Source organism: Pseudophryne corroboree, chromosome 4 (assembly GCF_028390025.1).
Source record: "Pseudophryne corroboree isolate aPseCor3 chromosome 4, aPseCor3.hap2, whole genome shotgun sequence".
NCBI classification, from domain to species: domain Eukaryota; kingdom Metazoa; phylum Chordata; class Amphibia; order Anura; family Myobatrachidae; genus Pseudophryne; species Pseudophryne corroboree.
The window spans coordinates 843,624,833-843,643,616 of record NC_086447.1 but is presented as its reverse complement, the minus strand read 5'-3'; the positions used below and the strand labels follow the sequence as shown (position 1 = coordinate 843,643,616).

Here is an 18,784-nt window from a genome sequence, read left to right as displayed (position 1 = left end):
TATAGCAGTAGTGTACCGCAGTACTAGTAGTCACTGAATGACGAACCAATAGAAATATATATTTTACTGTGGATCACACACAGAGGATATATAGCAGTAGTGTACGGCAGTACGTAGCCCCTTATAGACAGAGAACACCTCGTCCTATACATACACAGCCACAGTATGCTACTATGCAGAGCCCTAACACAGTGACAGCACACCCGACTCAACTATCCTGCAAAACAATCCCTCTGCTCTCTATGGCCCTCTCTGCTCTCGCCTGCCCCTCTACTCTCTCCTGCCCCTCTTTGCTCTCTTCTGCCCCACTTTGTGCTTTCCCTGCTTGCTCCTTCCCTAACAACACACAGCACAGAAGGAACACGTCCTTACTGTGCACTCTACAAGTCCATAGTGAAGATGGCGCTGATCACCGGGACTATATATAGAATCAAAAACCTGCGAGTTCCGACAGCAGGATGATAAAGTTTTGCACAAAAGTTTTTGACACTGCGCTAGTGGAGACAGTACACCCACGTCTATTTTGAAATGCTGCTATGGGAAATTGTGGAATCACTACCTAATTCCACTGTGCATACGAAAAGTGTAAACAAAAGGGGTGTATTTCCCAGCGCCAAATAAATAGAAAAATGAGTGACAGGAATTGTATATATCTCTGATATTTATTGATAAAAGAATTATAGTCAATGAAAAAATAAACAATAAAATTTCATTTCATCAGAAAAAATCTTTAAAAGGTCTTCTAGGAATAATAAATTGATTACAAAGGGAAGATGGATATAGATATTACTCTATGGGGTATATGCAATAGCGGGCGAATCGGCAAAAAAGGCGAATTCCGGGCCGTTTTCGCCTCCAAAAATCAATTCGCCTATGCAGTGCAGTCATTTTTCGCAAAAAAACGGCCCGTCAAAATTCGCCTTTTCTCAATTCGCGTTTTTCCGAATTCGCCTTTTCTGCAATGGTACAGATGCTGCAATTCGCCTCCAGCATATTCAATTCAAGTTTGGAAATTCGCCTGCAGTGCTTTTAGACAGCAAATTCGCGATTTTCCATCCGCCACACTTTGGAGGGTGAAAACAAATAAAAAAATTTTAAACATGGTTTTTTTGGTGTTTTTTTTTTTTTGGAATAGTAGATCTATTTATATTAGAAGGGATTAGGTTTTTTTTTTTTTTTTGGGGGAGGCACAAATATTATTTATATATTTTTTAAAATATTTTTTTTTTATTTTTTTTTTTTAATTGCTGGAACGGTAAAATCAGGAAAAAAAATGGCGTGGGGTCCCCCCTCCAAAGCATAACCAGCCTCGGGCTCATTGAGCTGGTCCTGGTTCTAAAAATACAGGGAAAAAATTGACAGGGGATCCCCCGTATTTTTAAAACCAGCACCGGGCTCTGCGCCTGATGCTGGTGCCAAAAATACGGGGGACAAAACGAGTAGGGGTCCCCCGTATTTTTAACACCAGCATCGGGCTCCACTAGCTGGACAGATAATGCCACAGCCGGGGGTCACTTTTATGCCGTGCCCTGCGGCCGTGGCATCAAATATCCAACTAGTCACCCCTGGCCGGGGTACCCTGGGGAAGTGGGGACCCCTTCAATCAAGGGGTCCCCCCCCCCCCAGCCACCCAAGGGCCAGGGGTGAAGCCCGAGGCTGTCCCCCCCCATCCAATGGGCTGCGGATGGGGGGGCTGATAGCCTTTGTTGTAAAAAAAAGATATTGTTTTTTCCATTAGTACTACAAGTCCCAGCAAGCCTCCCCCGCAAGCTGGTACTTGGAGAACCACAAGTACCAGCATGCGGGAGAAAAACGGGCCCGCTGGTACCTGTAGTACTACTGGAAAAAAAATACCCAAATAAAAACAGGACACACACACCGTCGACAGTAAAACTTTATTACACACTACCGACACACACATACTTACCTATGTTCACACGCCGACATCGGTCCTCTTCTCCATGTAGAATCCCGGGGTACCTGAAAATAAAAGTTCAATATACTCACCTCAACAGGCTCCAGAGATAAATCCACGTACTTGGCAAAAAAACAAACCGCATTTACCCGCACCAAAAACGGACTGAAAGGTGTCCCATGCTGACACATGGGACACCTTTCCACGATTAAGATCTGTCAGTGACAGCTATCACTGACAGGTCTCTAAGCCAATCAGGAAGCGCAACTTCGTTGCGCTCAGCTGATTGGCTGATCGCTGTGACAGCGCGTCGCACAGCTCCCTCCATTATATTCAATGGTGGGAACTTAGCGGCTAGCGGTGAGGTCACCCGCCGGTCAGCGGCTGACCGGCGGGTGACCCCACCGCTAGCCGCTAAGTTCCCACCATTGAAAGTAATGGAGAGGCTTTGCGAGGCGCTGTCAGAGTACAGACGGCGTCCAGCCAATCAGCTGAGCGCCACGGAAGTAGCGCTTCCTGATTGGCTGAAGGGACATCAGTGACAGGAGTCACGTGATGTCCCGGCATTCGGGAGAGGGGTCTCATGTGTCAACATGGGACCCCTTTCAGTCCGGTATGGCTCGTGTTCGGTTTGTTTTTTTAACAAAGTACGTGGATTTACCTCTGGACCTCTGGACGCTGGAAGGTGAGTATAATTTTTTTGACAGGTACCCTCGAATCGTCGGAGATCGTTGCAGTCGGCGTGTCAACACAGGTAAGTATGTGTGTGTCGGCGTATGAAATAAAGTTGTACTATCAAGGTGTGTGTGTCCTGTTTTTATTTGGGTATTTTTTTCCCAGTAGTACTACAGGTACCAGCGGGCCCGTTTTTCTCCCGCATGCTGGTACTTGTGGTTCTCCAAGTACCAGCTTGCGGGGGAGGCTTGCTGGGACTTGTAGTACTAATGGAAAAAACAATATCTTTTTTTTACACAAAGGCTATCAGCCCTCCCATCCGCAGCCCATTGGATGGGGGGGACAGCCTCGGGCTTCACCCCTGGCCCTTGGGTGGCTGGGGGGGGGGGACCCCTTGATTGAAGGGGTCCCCACTTCCCCAGGGTACCCCGGCCAGGGGTGACTAGTTGGATATTTGATGCCACGGCCGCAGGGCACGGCATAAAAGTGACCCCCGGCTGTGGCATTATCTGTCCAGCTAGTGGAGCCCGATGCTGGTGTTAAAAATACGGGGGACCCCTACTCGTTTTGTCCCCCGTATTTTTGGCACCAGCATCAGGCGCAGAGCCCGGTGCTGGTTTTAAAAATACGGGGGATCCCCTGTCAATTTTTTCCCTGTATTTTTAGAACCAGGACCAGCTCAATGAGCCCGAGGCTGGTTATGCTTTGGAGGGGGGACCCCACGCCATTTTTTTTTCTGATTTTACCGTTCCTAGCTATTGGGCAGGAAGGCGAATTCAGTACGCCCACTGCTCGCCGATTGGCCGGAATCCGCCTGCGGGAGGGGCGAATCAGTTTCACATTGAATATAGTGAAACCAGGGTCCCGGCGACAGGGCTGCAGCTGGCGATAGCGGGCGAATCATACAGAGGCGGATCTAATGCCGCGATTCGCCCGCTATTGCATATACCCCTATGAGTTCTAGGAGAAATTCCTAGTATTCAATGGATTCATGTATGTGAGAATCTTCTCACCAGAGGACTAAAATAGGGTGATATGTGTCTCTAATTAATTTGTTTTAGCCAGTATTTGTGAAAAATAGTGGAAAGATTAACACCTATTACCGGTAAACAAAACAACAGACTACAGATAACATGCAGGCAGACTGGGTAATTAATGTGCACGAGAGAAGGTCCGTTCAGATGTTGCCTGGTGCCATACGTAAAGAAACAGAAAAATGTTCATTAATGGAAAAGCACCTTATTCCCAAACAGAGTGGTGCGCTAATCAGCGTCTTATCCACTCAGTGGGTATCGGCATATGGTTGAAAGTGGAAAAAAAGGGGTAACACCGCAAGGCCAATAGATATGTAAAAAAACACTGTCAAGTCCCAGTTCATGCGGGTCAATCCTTAGGCACACTCCTGTCCTGATGTATTCCGTTTGTCCCTTAAGGGTATAGGTAAAAATTGAGTCAAATACCTTTTTATCTTCTGTATCTGTCGTCCTTATTTCATCTGGAAATGTCCAGTACAGTCACATACCTTGTGACGGGTGAGTCCAGGGTCCGCCGGCGGACTGAACTGTGCCGCTCAGCGCTGAGAGCGGCTCGTACAGGATATCCGCCGGCGGACCCTGGACTCACCCGTCACAAGGTATGTGACTGTACTGGACATTTCCAGATGAAATAAGGACGACAGATACAGAAGATAAAAAGGTATTTGACTCAATTTTTACCTATACCCTTAAGGGACAAACGGAATACATCAGGACAGGAGTGTGCCTAAGGATTGACCCGCATGAACTGGGACTTGACAGTGTTTTTTTACATATCTATTGGCCTTGCGGTGTTACCCCTTTTTTTCCACTTTCAACCATATGCCGATACCCACTGAGTGGATAAGACGCTGATTAGCGCACCACTCTGTTTGGGAATAAGGTGCTTTTCCATTAATGAACATTTTTCTGTTTCTTTATGTATGGCACCAGGCAACATCTGAACGGACCTTCTCTCGTGCACATTAATTACCCAGTCTGCCTGCATGTTATCTGTAGTCTGTTGTTTTGTTTACCGGTAATAGGTGTTAATCTTTCCACTATTTTTCACAAATACTGGCTAGAACAAATTAATTAGAGACACATATCACCCTATTTTAGTCCTCTGGTGAGAAGATTCTCACATACATGAATCCATTGAATACTAGGAATTTCTCCTAGAACTCATAGAGTAATATCTATATCCATCTTCCCTTTGTAATCAATTTATTATTCCTAGAAGACCTTTTAAAGATTTTTTCTGATGAAATGAAATTTTATTGTTTATTTTTTCATTGACTATAATTCTTTTATCAATAAATATCAGAGATATATACAATTCCTGTCACTCATTCTTCTATTTATTTTGCGCTGGGAAATACCCCCCTTTTGTTTACACTTTTTGATAAAGTTTTGCCTCATTTTCATATCCAAGTCAGGCTCGGATCACCAAGTTTGGGCGGGTTTGGTTCTCAGGGAACCGAACCCGTGCATCCCTGGTGAAAAGTGGTGCATGACTGGTGGCAGCAGCTGCAGTACTAGTATTTGGTTACTCTTCTCTATACTGATCGATATACTTTCATTAATTCTCAGATTACTGCGTGGAGTCACAGAATCTATAGCTGCACGTGAACAAAGCACATAAGGGTAAAGCACAAACAATAAATCTTAAATATATATATATTTTATTTTTCTGTTTTTGAACCTGCAGCTCAGTTCAAACTGCATGGAGTCACAGGGCTTATAGATGCACGTGAACAAAGCGCACTAGGTAATGCACACCAAACAGTACAAACAACAGAACTTACATATATATATTTGTATTATTATTTTTCCGTTTTTGAACTTGCAGCTTGGTTCAAACTGCGTGCAATCACAAGACTTATAGATGCATGTTAACAAAGCACACAAAGGTAAAGCGTACCAAATAGTACAATTAACAGCAGAGTACAGCACAGCATACAGCAGTGTATGTTACACAGAGCACAGCCACTTGTGAGTCTGGAGTCTCCGGACACAGCACAGACAATACAGCAGAGTACAGCACAGCATACAGCAGCGTGCCCCATACATAGTCACTTTAGAGAGCACAGCCACTTCTGAGTCTGGAGTCTCAGCACAACCAATACAGCAGAGTATAGCGCAGCATTCAGCAGCATGCCTGAGAGTGAAATGGTGCCGAGTCCCAGCCACAGCACCTTATAGAAAATCCAAAACCTGCGAGAATCCGACGCCGGGAGGATGACATTTTGCCTCGAAGTGGAATCTGAGTCTTACACTGCTCGGATTGACTCATCTCTAGATACAGTATATTTTGGTATTATCATCTCAAACATCATAAGAGGTGCTAACATGCTCAGATTTATAGTGCCACACAGAAATTAGCTTTTGACCCTGTTGACCTTTTTACCCTGTCAACCTATTGACTGTCGACCATCTGGTGTCGGACTATTGACTTTCTAACTATTTACTGTCTATCTTCCATCCAGATACTGCGTAGAAGCACATGTTTGCATTGAGCTGTGCTGACCTGGAGTATCACTTTCTATAGAAGGCCCAGGGCCTGTTTCTCATGGGAGTCTAATAGCATTCCTGCTCTTTAGCATTCACATGTTCAATATTAAGCAATATTAAGCAAGAGAATATAATGCGATTATTATGATGCTTCTTTGGTAATGTGGAACCCTTTGGCCATATTGTCTGGTTTTGTGTGGAAATTATTAAATTTTTACTTTATTTCAGTAATATTACGTTTCATGGGGCTGTAACACAGGCTGTTATTTTACAATGTTGTGTCCCCCCTATTCAGTCTATTCTCTCCAATCTAGTAATCTAGCATTTACTATTTTTTATACAGAAGAGAAAGTTGAAGAAAATGTTCTGGGTACTAGATACATCAGATCATGGGGGGGGGGGGGGTCATTAATACTTTGTACTTGAAAAAGGGGGCCCTAAAATCTATTAACATAAACCAACAAAGAAACATCTTCATTTATAACTAGCAGGTTATATTCCTCTCCCATATAGGCTGGCTTCTATGACATTTGACAAAAGCAGAACTATGTATTTTATGCCTGTGCCATGATTAGAAAATACATAACATTATGCACATTTTATGAACCTATTAATCTTGACATTAGTTAAATAACTTTTCATTAGTTTAATGTTTATTAAATATCACTCAGGTCATAAACTAGTTATACACTCTACATTCTTTTCCCTGGTGGCAACTAAGCTTTATCTAAACATATAATCATGCATCAATAACTAATGACTAACTAACTAATGACTAGTTTATAAATTGTAGACTCGTTCCTTTGTGTATGGTGAATATTCATTATTACATTTAAATATGTCTCTTATTATATGACTGGCATAGTGGACAGTTGTACCCTAGTTCAATCCCATTTTCACTAAATGTTGGAAGAATGATAAATGAAGGGAAATTGGGCAAAGTATAGTCCTACATATTACAATAAACCTGGGAAAATGTTATAGATATTTATTTGTATGAAACTTGCCATGTGTAAACTCAGACGTGGATCAAATGAAATATTACAGAATTCTGAATGTTTGAGTTCTGAATGTTAGGTGTAAAATAAAGTTGGGTACACACTAGAAGACCGGGAACGATATCGGAGTCCCAGACAAACAATACTGTGCATACACACTGAGCGATTTTACAAATGACCAAACAATATACATGAGCCGTATGATACTCCCAAATTGTTGGAGTTATGCTTAATTTAAATACTGGGCAGGAGTTTTCAGGAGGGGTGGGTGTTCGCTGTTCATCATTGGTAGCGTGCAATCTTCACGATTTGCTCCTTGTCGTTAGCAACATTGTCAAAATTGTACTGTATGTACTAACGACAGGGATGGTCGCTAGAGACCCACAGGAGGGTGCATTGCTAGTGATATACAGTAGTGCGACTGCGTACACACTGAAAAATATTTAAAAATGATAACGACTGGTTGCTATTGGCAGTCTGGTTTAAAATAAAAGATGAACGGGCTCGGTTCCCTAAGAACCGAACACCCCCCCCCCCCCCCCCCATACTTCACGCTCCGAGTATGGATCCAAGTCCGGCTTGGGTTTTCCCGCCAGACTCGGAAACCAGAACGAGGCAAAACATCATCATACCGCTGTCGGATTCTTGCGGGTTTTGGATTCCATATAAGGAGCCGCGATCCACCGCCATTTTCACTCCAGTCCTGGAAAGTGTAGCGAGAGGACGTGTCTCTTCAGAGTCTGTGCAGGAAAGTGGCGTGGCCTGTTCTTTTGTATCATTCCAGTGGTGCTGTCTTGTGCTGCATCAGTCCAGTGGTGGTGTCTTGTGCTGCATCAGACCAGTCACTCCAGTGGTGGTGTCCTGTGCTGCCATAAGTCCAGTGGTGCTGCTATATAAGTCCAGCCTAGTGGTGCTGTCTTGTGCTGCATCAGTCCAGTGGTGGTGTCCTGTGCTGCCATAAGTCCAGTGCTGGTGTCCTGTGCTGCCATAAGTCCAGTGGTGCTGCCGCGTAAGTCCAGTCCAGTGGTGCTGCTGTATAAGTCAAGTGATACTGCCGTATAAGTCCAGCGGTACTGCCGTATAAGTCTAGTGGTACTGCCGTATAAGTCCAGTCCAGTGGTGCTGCCGTATAAGTTTAGTCCAGTGGTGCTGCCGTATAAGTCCAGCGGTACTGCCGTATAAGTCCAGTCCAGTGGTGCTGCCGTATAAGTCCAGCGGTACTGCCGTATAAGTCCAGTGGTGCTGAATAAGTCCAGTCTTGTGCTGCATCAGTCCAGTCATTCCAGTGGTGGAGTCCTGTGCTGCTATGAGTCCAGTGGTGCTGCTGTATACGTCCAGTCCAGTGGTGCTGCCATATAAGTCCAGTCCAGTGGTGCTGCCATATAAGTCCAGCAGTACTGCAATATAAGTCCAGTGGTACTGCCGTATAAGTCCAGCGGTACTGCCATATAAGTCATGGGGTACAGCCATATAAGTCCAGCAGTACTGCCGTATAAGTTCAGGGGTACTGTCATGTAAGTCCAGTGGTACAGCTGTATAAGTCCAGGGATACTGCCGTATAAGTCCAGGGGTAATGCTGAATAAGTCCAGCGGTACTACCGTATAAGTCCAGTGTTGCTGTATAAGTCCAGTGCAGTGGTGCTGTCTTGTGCTGCATCAGTCCAGTCACTCCAGTGGTGGTGTCCTGTGCTGCCATAAATCCAGTGGTGCTGCTGTATAAGTCCAGTGGTGTTGTCTTGTGCTGCATCAGTCCAGTGGTGGTGTCCTGTGCTGCCATAAGTCTTGTGGTGGTGTCTTGTGTCAGTGCTGGTGGTGTCCTGTACTGTCTTGTGCTGCATCAGTTGACTGGTGGTGTGCTGTGCTGCCATAAATCCAGTGGTGGTGTCCTGTGCTGCCATAAGTCCAGTGGTGCTGCTGTGTAAGTCCAGTCCAATGGTGCTGCCATGTAAGTCCAGTCCAGTGGTGCTGCTGTATAAGTTCAGTCCAGTAGTGCTGCCGTATAAGTCCAGCTGTACTTCCGTATAAGTCCAGTCCAGCGGTACTGCCGTATAAGTCCAGCGGTACTGCCGTATAAGTCCAGCGGTACTGCCGTATAAGTCCAGGGGTACTGCCGTATAAGTCCAGCGGAACTGCCCTATAACTCCAGCGGTACTGCCATATAAGTCCAGTGGTGCTGTATAAGTCCAGTCCAGTAGTGCTGTCTTGTGCTGCATGAGTCCAGTGGTGGTGACTTCTGCTGCATCAGTCCAGTTACTTCAGAGGTGGTGTCCTGTGCTGCCATAAGTCCAGTGGTGCTGCTGTATAAGTCCAGTCCAGTGGTGGTTTCCTGTACTGCCATAAGTCCAGTGGTGGTGTCATGTGCTGCCATAAGTACAGTGGTGTGGCTGTATAAGTCCAGTCCAGTGGTGCTGCGGTATAAGTCCAGTCCAGTGGTGTTGCGGTATAAGTCCAGTACAGTGGTGCTGCCGTATAAGTCCAGCGGTACTGCCGTATAATTCCAGCGGTACTGCCGTATAAGTCCAGCGGTACTGCCGTATAAATTATGGGGTACTGCCGTATAAGTCCAGCAGTAATGCTGTATAACTACAGCGGTACTGCTGTATAAGTCCAGTGGTGCTGTATAAGTTCAGTCCAGTGGTGCGGTCTTGTGCTGCATCAGTCCAGTCACTCCAGTGGTGGTGTCCTGTGCTGCCATAAGTCCAGTAGTGCTGCTTTACAAGTCCAGTCCAGCGGTGCTGCCGTATAGGTCCAGCGGTACTGCCATATAAGTCCAGGGGTACTGCCGTATAAGTCCAGTGGTACTGCCGTATTACTCCAGCGGTACTGCTGTATAAGTCCAGTGGTGCTGTCGTGTGCTGTATATTATTTACTCCAAATAAAGGGGTTATTTATATTTAATCCAAATAATTTTTACAGGGTTTGCCCTATGTGGTGTAGGGGTACGCTCTCCTGTGCTGTATATTATTATAATAACTCCAAATAAAAGGATTATTATTATCCAAATAATTTTTACAGGCTTTGCGGTGTGTGTGTGGTTTAGGGGTACGCTCTCCTGTGCTGCATATTACTATAATAACTCCAAATAAAAGGGTTATTATTATCCAAATAATTTTTACAGAGTTTGCCCTGTGTGGTGTAGGCGTATGCTCTCTTGTGCCGCATATTGTTATATAACTCCAGAAAAATAATGGAGAACAAAAATTTGGAGGATAACATAGGGAAAGATCAAGAACCACTTCGTCCTAGTGCTGAAGCTGCTGCCACTAGTCATGACATAGAAGATGAAATGCCATCAAGGTCATCTGCCAAGGCCGATTCCCAATGTCATAGTAGAGAGCACGTAAAATCCAAAAAGCCAAAGTTCAGTAAAACGACCCCAAAAAATAGGATTTTAATATACCTACCAGTAAATCCTTTTCTCATAGTCCGTAGAGTATGCTGGGGTTCATTTAGAACCACGGGGTGTAGATGGGTCCGCAGGAGCCTTCGGCACTTAAAGACTTTTTTACAGTGTGAACTGGCTCCTCCCTCTATGCCTCTCCTCCAGACCTCAGTATAGGAACTGTGCCCGAGGAGACGGACAAACTTCGAGAGAAGGATTTACTTTAAGCTAGTGGCGAGATTCATACCAGCTCACACCGTTCAACCATGACGCACAACATGGCATACAACTCAAAACATGCCAACGAGCATGAATAACTTTACAGCAACTGCTGAATAACAACTTAACACGTGATAATTGTGTAAGAAGAAAAAATATAATGCAGGAAAAAAGGAGCACTGGGCGGGCGCCCAGCATCCTCTATGGACTACGAGAAAAGAATTTACCGGTAGGTATATTAAAATCCTATTTTCTCTAACGTCCTAGAGCAGTGGTTCTCAAACTCGGTCCTCAGGACCCCACACAGTGCATGTTTTGCAGGTATCCCAGCAGGTGCACAGGTGTATTAATTACTCACTGACACATTTTAAAAGGTACACAGGTGGAGCTAATTATTTCACTTGTGATTCTGTCAGGAGATCTGCAAAACATGCACCATGTGGGGTCCTGAGGACCGAGTTTGAGAACCTGTGTCCTAGAGGATGCTGGGGTCCATTTAGTACCATGGGGATGTACCAAAGCTCCCAGTATGGGCGGTATAGTGCGGATGTTCCTGCAGAACTGACTGACCAAATTTAAGGTCATCAGCAGCCAAGGTGTCAAACTTGTAAAACTTAGCAAACGTGTTTGCCCCTGACCAAGTAGCTGCTCGGCAAAACTGTAAAGCCGAGACACCCCGGGCAGCCACCCAGGAAGAACCCACTTTCCTCGTAGAGTGGGCCTTTACCGAACTCAGTATTGGCAATCCTGCCGTGGAATGAGCATGATGAATCGTACATCTGATCCAGCGTGCAATCGTCTGCCTAGAAGCAGGACACCCAATCTTGATGGGATCATACAGGATAAACAATGCTTCTGTTTTCCTTATACGAGCTGTTCTCGTGACATAAGTCTTCAAAGCTTTGACCACATCCAAGGACTTTGAAACAGCTGAGGTGTCAGTAGCCACTGGCACCACAATAGGTTGGTTCATATGGAAAGGAGACACAACCTTTGGAAGAAATTGCTGACGTGTTCTTAGTTCAGCCCTATCTTCATGAAAGATCAAATAAGGGCTCTTGTGAGACAAGGCCCCTAACTCAAACACCCGCCTTGCGGATGCCAAAGCCAACAGCATGACCACTTTCCAAGTGAGAAACTTTAACTCAACTTCTTGCAGAGGTTCAAAACAATCTGATTGAAGGAACTGCAACATCACGTTAAGATCCCATGGTGCCGTAGGAGGCACAAATGGTGGCTGGATGCGCAGAACCCCCTTCACGAATGTCTGAACCTCAGGAAGGGAAGCCAACTGTTTCTGAAAGAAAATGGACAAGGCCGAAATTTGGACCTTGATAGATCCCAATCTTATGCCTACATCCACACCAGCCTGTAGAAATAGGAGTAGACGTCCTAATTGAAACTCCACCGTTGGAGAATTCTTGGATTCACACCAAGATACATATTTTCTCCAAATACGATGGTAATGTCTAGACGTTACTCCTTTCCTGGCCTAAATAAGTGTGGGAATGAATACCTTTTTGGGCTAGGATCTGGCGCTCAACAGCCATGCCGTCAAACGTAGCCGCGGTAAGTCTTGATAAACAAACAGCCCCTGCTGAAGCAAGTCCTCGCGAAGAGGAAGAGGCCGAGGATCTTCTATCAGTAACTCCTGAAGATCTGGATACCAAGCCCTCCTTGGCCAGTCTGGGACAATGAGGATCGCCCAAACTTTTGCTCTTCTTATGATCTTGACAATTTTTGGTATTAGTGGAAGTGGAGGGAACACATACACTGACTGGAACTCCCACTGGGTCACCAGTGCATCCATTACTATTGCTTGTGTGTCTCTCAACCTGGAACAATATTTCTGAAGCTTCTTGTTGAGATGATACTGTATGCCATCATGTGTAGATGCAATCCGGACCACTTGTCCAGTAGATCCCACTAGAACACCCTGACATGGAATCGGCCATACTGTAGAGCCTCGTAGGCTGCTACCATCTTCCCCAGCAGGCACTGATGAATCGACACATGTGCTGGTTTCAAAATTTGTTTGACCATATTCTGGATTCCCAGAGCATTTTCCACTGGTAGAAATACTTTCTGTACCTCGGTGTCCAGTATCATTCCCAGAAATGATAATCTCATCGTCGGTTCCAACTGGGATTTTGGAAGGTTTATGATCCAACCGTGCTTTTGTAGCACCGTCAGGGATAGTGCAATGTTCTGCACTATCTTCTCCCTGGATCTCGCTTTTATCAGGAGATCGTCCAGATAAGGAAATATGTTGACTCCTTTCTTGCTAAGGAGAACCATCATCTCTGCCATCACCTTGGTGACTACTCTCGGTGCTGTGGAGAGCCCGAATGGCAATGTCTGGAACTGGTAGTGGCAGTCCTGAAACGCAAACCTCAGGTATGCTTGATGTGGAGGGTAAATAGAAACATGCAAGTAAGCATCCTTGATGTCCACCGACACCAAAAATGCCTTCTCCTCCAAGCTGGAGATTACTGCTCTCAGGGACTCCATCTTGAATTTGAACCTATTTAGGTTAAGATTCAACAATTTTAGGTTTAAAATCAGTCTGACCGAGCTGTCCGGTTTCGGTAACACAAACAGGCTTGAATAAAATCCTTTTTCTTGTTGTAGCCAAGGGACTAAGGTAATTACCTTGTCCTGACATCATTTCTGTATTGCTTCCGTTATATTTCTTCTGTCTTGAACAGAAACTGGTAAGGCTGATTTGAAAAATCGGCATGGGGGAGATCTTGAAACTCTAACTTGTAAACTTGGGATACTATTTGTAGTATCCAAGGATCCAGATCTGATTGTACACAGATCTGGCTGAAGAGTTTTAGACGTGCCCCCACCCAGGGCCGTCTCTACCATTAGGCAGCTTTAGGCGGCTGCCTAGGGGCGCCGGCCAGGGACGGATCTAGACTTTTCTTTAGGGGGGGCGGGTTACTGTTTAATCTTGACCCCTCCCTCTACAGTCCCAACTCCTCCGATCTGCAATACTAACTCCTCCTCTCTCAATTCTGACTGAACTTTTTGAGTGAGACTGAGATAGAGCTTTGTGATTGTTCTATGTACATGTGACTGTGTTATGGGGTAATTGTATTTATTAGCCCTAGTACCCACACACCAGCAAGTGAGGGGCAAATGCTCTGTAACCCTTGCTCTCCTGGCTCCTCTGTGCTGCTGTAGTATAAGCTGCAGCACATCGTTCTGCCTCAGGCTCTCCCCAGAGAGCTCTCTTCTGCTCAAAAGTGGGCGTGGCTATGACTGTGTTAGGGGGGGCGGTCGCCCCCTTCGCCCCCCCCTAGATCTGGCCCTGGCGCCGGCCACTGAAGGGCACCACTGAATTCATCTAGCAAAAAAATGAAGGATGTCTCTGTATGTGGGTCAGTAATGAACTTTCAGAGGAAGGCATAGAGCACTATAAGGAGCATACAAATATATGACACCAGAATCCCGACAGCCGAGATCCAGAATGTATGCCGGGGAGGATTAGGATAAGGATAAGGGGTAATGTTAATTAATTTCATTCAGAATGTCCGTATTATGGTGACCTGGATGTTGCTGTTGGTATTCTGACCGGTGGCATTCCGTACCCAACCCCAATTAAATAACCCTACCAGACCCCATATACATTATTATACAGTATATAAAGAATACAGTAAATTTATTTACTGTAATGTTAAGTTTTGTCTCCCTGTACTGAACTTTGTACGGCGCTGCAAAACACTTGTGGCGCCCTATAAATAAAATTTTATAATAATAATAGACGGCACTCAAGGGCTTTTATAGCGAAACTATATTGTGAACAAAGTCACAAAATTTTGTGACCGTTTACAATATATTTATCACTTTAAAAGTCCTTGAATGCTGTCCCTTTTCTCTGTATACTGTATGTATAATGATGCAATTCACCCCAGTCCACTTAGTGGCCACCTGCATCTCTCCTCCGAGAGGTGGTGGTGGTGATGGTGGGGTTTGTAGGTTAGGGGGGTGCTGGGCTGAAGCGCTGCCTAGTGTGCAGAGAGTCCTTGCACCAGCCCTGCCCCCACCTGAGCAGACTCCCGTAGGGGTGCCCCAGCACCATGCTGTGGTTTTAGCAGAAGCAGCGGCTGACTTCTGCTCCTGCGATCCTGATGCTGTTGTAGGTTTCCTACCTCTTCCCCGCCCTCTTCTTGTGGGGTACAGCCATATAAGTCCAGCAGTACTGCCGTATAAGTTCAGGGGTACTGTCATGTAAGTCCAGTGGTACAGCTGTATAAGTCCAGGGATACTGCCGTATAAGTCCAGGGGTAATGCTGAATAAGTCCAGCGGTACTACCGTATAAGTCCAGTGTTGCTGTATAAGTCCAGTGCAGTGGTGCTGTCTTGTGCTGCATCAGTCCAGTCACTCCAGTGGTGGTGTCCTGTGCTGCCATAAATCCAGTGGTGCTGCTGTATAAGTCCAGTGGTGTTGTCTTGTGCTGCATCAGTCCAGTGGTGGTGTCCTGTGCTGCCATAAGTCTTGTGGTGGTGTCTTGTGTCAGTGCTGGTGGTGTCCTGTACTGTCTTGTGCTGCATCAGTTGACTGGTGGTGTGCTGTGCTGCCATAAATCCAGTGGTGGTGTCCTGTGCTGCCATAAGTCCAGTGGTGCTGCTGTGTAAGTCCAGTCCAATGGTGCTGCCGTGTAAGTCCAGTCCAATGGTGCTGCCGTGTAAGTCCAGTCCAGTGGTGCTGCTGTATAAGTTCAGTCCAGTAGTGCTGCCGTATAAGTCCAGCTGTACTTCCATATAAGTCCAGTCCAGCGGTACTGCCGTATAAGTCCAGCGGTACTGCCGTATAAGTCCAGGGGTACTGCCGTATAAGTCCAGCGGAACTGCCCTATAACTCCAGCGGTACTGCCATATAAGTCCAGTGGTGCTGTATAAGTCCAGTCCAGTAGTGCTGTCTTGTGCTGCATGAGTCCAGTGGTGGTGACTTCTGCTGCATCAGTCCAGTTACTTCAGTGGTGGTGTCCTGTGCTGCCATAAGTCCAGTGGTGCTGCTGTATAAGTCCAGTCCAGTGGTGGTTTCCTGTGCTGCCATAAGTCCAGTGGTGGTGTCATGTGCTGCCATAAGTACAGTGGTGTGGCTGTATAAGTCCAGTCCAGTGGTGCTGCGGTATAAGTCCAGTCCAGTGGTGTTGCGGTATAAGTCCAGTACAGTGGTGCTGCCGTATAAGTCCAGCGGTACTGCCGTATAATTCCAGCGGTACTGCCGTATAAATCCAGCGGTACTGCCGTATAAATTATGGGGTACTGCCGTATAAGTCCAGCAGTAATGCTGTATAACTACAGCGGTACTGCTGTATAAGTCCAGTGGTGCTGTATAAGTTCAGTCCAGTGGTGCGGTCTTGTGCTGCATCAGTCCAGTCACTCCAGTGGTGGTGTCCTGTGCTGCCATAAGTCCAGTAGTGCTGCTTTACAAGTCCAGTCCATCGGTGCTGCCGTATAAGTCCAGCGGTACTGCCATATAAGTCCAGGGGTACTGCCGTATAAGTCCAGTGGTACTGCCGTATTACTCCAGCGGTACTGCTGTATAAGTCCAGTGGTGCTGTCGTGTGCTGTATATTATTTACTCCAAATAAAGGGGTTATTAATATTTAATCCAAATAATTTTTACAGGGTTTGCCCTATGTGGTGTAGGGGTACGCTCTCCTGTGCTGTATATTATTATAATAACTCCAAATAAAAGGATTATTATTATCCAAATAATTTTTACAGGCTTTGCGGTGTGTGTGTGTGGTTTAGGGGTACGCTCTCCTGTGCTGCATATTACTATAATAACTCCAAATAAAAGGGTTATTATTATCCAAATAATTTTTACAGAGTTTGCCCTGTGTGGTGTAGGCGTATGCTCTCTTGTGCCGCATATTGTTATATAACTCCAGAAAAATAATGGAGAACAAAAATTTGGAGGATAACATAGGGAAAGATCAAGAACCACTTCGTCCTAGTGCTGAAGCTGCTGCCACTAGTCATGACATAGAAGATGAAATGCCATCAAGGTCATCTGCCAAGGCCGATTCCCAATGTCATAGTAGAGAGCACGTAAAATCCAAAAAGCCAAAGTTCAGTAAAACGACCCCAAAAAATAGGATTTTAATATACCTACCGGTAAATCCTTTTCTCATAGTCCGTAGAGTATGCTGGGGTTCATTTAGAACCACGGGGTGTAGATGGGTCCGCAGGAGCCTTCGGCACTTAAAGACTTTTTTACAGTGTGAACTGGCTCCTCCCTCTATGCCTCTCCTCCAGACCTCAGTATAGGAACTGTGCCCGAGGAGACGGACAAACTTCGAGAGAAGGATTTACTTTAAGCTAGTGGCGAGATTCATACCAGCTCACACCGTTCAACCATGACGCACAACATGGCATACAACTCAAAACATGCCAACGAGCATGAATAACTTTACAGCAACTGCTGAATAACAACTTAACACGTGACAATTGTGTAAGAAGGAAAAATATAATGCAGGAAAAAAGGAGCACTGGGCGGGCGCCCAGCATCCTCTATGGACTACGAGAAAAGAATTTACCGGTAGGTATATTAAAATCCTATTTTCTCTAACGTCCTAGAGCAGTGGTTCTCAAACTCGGTCCTCAGGACCCCACACAGTGCATGTTTTGCAGGTATCCCAGCAGGTGAACAGGTGTATTAATTACTCACTGACACATTTTAAAAGGTACACAGGTGGAGCTAATTATTTCACTTGTGATTCTGTCAGGAGATCTGCAAAACATGCACCATGTGGGGTCCTGAGGACCGAGTTTGAGAACCTGTGTCCTAGAGGATGCTGGGGTCCATTTAGTACCATGGGGATGTACCAAAGCTCCCAGTATGGGCGGTATAGTGCGGATGTTCCTGCAGAACTGACTGACCAAATTTAAGGTCATCAGCAGCCAAGGTGTCAAACTTGTAAAACTTAGCAAACGTGTTTGCCCCTGACCAAGTAGCTGCTCGGCAAAACTGTAAAGCCGAGACACCCCGGGCAGCCACCCAGGAAGAACCCACTTTCCTCGTAGAGTGGGCCTTTACCGAACTCGGTATTGGCAATCCTGCCGTGGAATGAGCATGATGAATCGTACATCTGATCCAGCGTGCAATCGTCTGCCTAGAAGCAGGACACCCAATCTTGATGGGATCATACAGGATAAACAATGCTTCTGTTTTCCTTATACGAGCTGTTCTCGTGACATAAGTCTTCAAAGCTTTGACCACATCCAAGGACTTTGAAACAGCTGAGGTGTCAGTAGCCACTGGCACCACAATAGGTTGGTTCATATGGAAAGGAGACACAACCTTTGGAAGAAATTGCTGACGTGTTCTTAGTTCAGCCCTATCTTCATGAAAGATCAAATAAGGGCTCTTGTGAGACAAGGCCCCTAACTCAAACACCCGCCTTGCGGATGCCAAAGCCAACAGCATGACCACTTTCCAAGTGAGAAACTTTAACTCAACTTCTTGCAGAGGTTCAAAACAATCTGATTGAAGGAACTGCAACATCACGTTAAGATCCCATGGTGCCGTAGGAGGCACAAATGGTGGCTGGATGCGCAGAACCCCCTTCACGAATGTCTGAACCTCAGGAAGGGAAGCCAACTGTTTCTGAAAGAAAATGGACAAGGCCGAAATTTGGACCTTGATAGATCCCAATCTTATGCCTGCATCCACACCAGCCTGTAGAAATAGGAGTAGACGTCCTAATTGAAACTCCACCGTTGGAGAATTCTTGGATTCACACCAAGATACATATTTTCTCCAAATACGATGGTAATGTCTAGACGTTACTCCTTTCCTGGCCTAAATAAGTGTGGGAATGAATACCCTTTTGGGCTAGGATCTGGCGCTCAACAGCCATGCCGTCAAACGTAGCCGCGGTAAGTCTTGATAAACAAACAGCCCCTGCTGAAGCAAGTCCTCGCGAAGAGGAAGAGGCCGAGGATCTTCTATCAGTAACTCCTGAAGATCTGGATACCAAGCCCTCCTTGGCCAGTCTGGGACAATGAGGATCGCCCAAACTTTTGCTCTTCTTATGATCTTGACAAT

General features: G+C 45.7%; 2 long non-coding RNA genes across 6 annotated transcripts in view; one reads left to right on the top strand and one right to left on the bottom strand.

Annotated features, from left to right (window-relative positions):
* The window catches only part of LOC134910505 (uncharacterized), a 271,917-nt gene extending 267,734 nt beyond the window's left edge, over nt 1–4,183 (bottom strand). For both annotated transcript variants that reach the window (XR_010176215.1, XR_010176216.1), the window contains exon 1: nt 4,051–4,183. This is a non-coding gene — a long non-coding RNA (uncharacterized LOC134910505). The remainder of the gene's footprint in view (nt 1–4,050) is intronic.
* The window catches only part of LOC134910506 (uncharacterized), a 208,182-nt gene continuing 191,797 nt past the window's right edge, over nt 2,400–18,784 (top strand). For 2 of the 4 annotated variants that reach the window (XR_010176217.1, XR_010176219.1), the window contains exon 1: nt 4,161–4,285. This is a non-coding gene — a long non-coding RNA (uncharacterized LOC134910506). Of the gene's footprint in view, nt 2,601–4,160; nt 4,286–5,196; nt 5,251–18,784 lie in introns of those variants that run through there. The other 2 variants (XR_010176220.1, XR_010176218.1) reach the window with 2 other exon arrangements.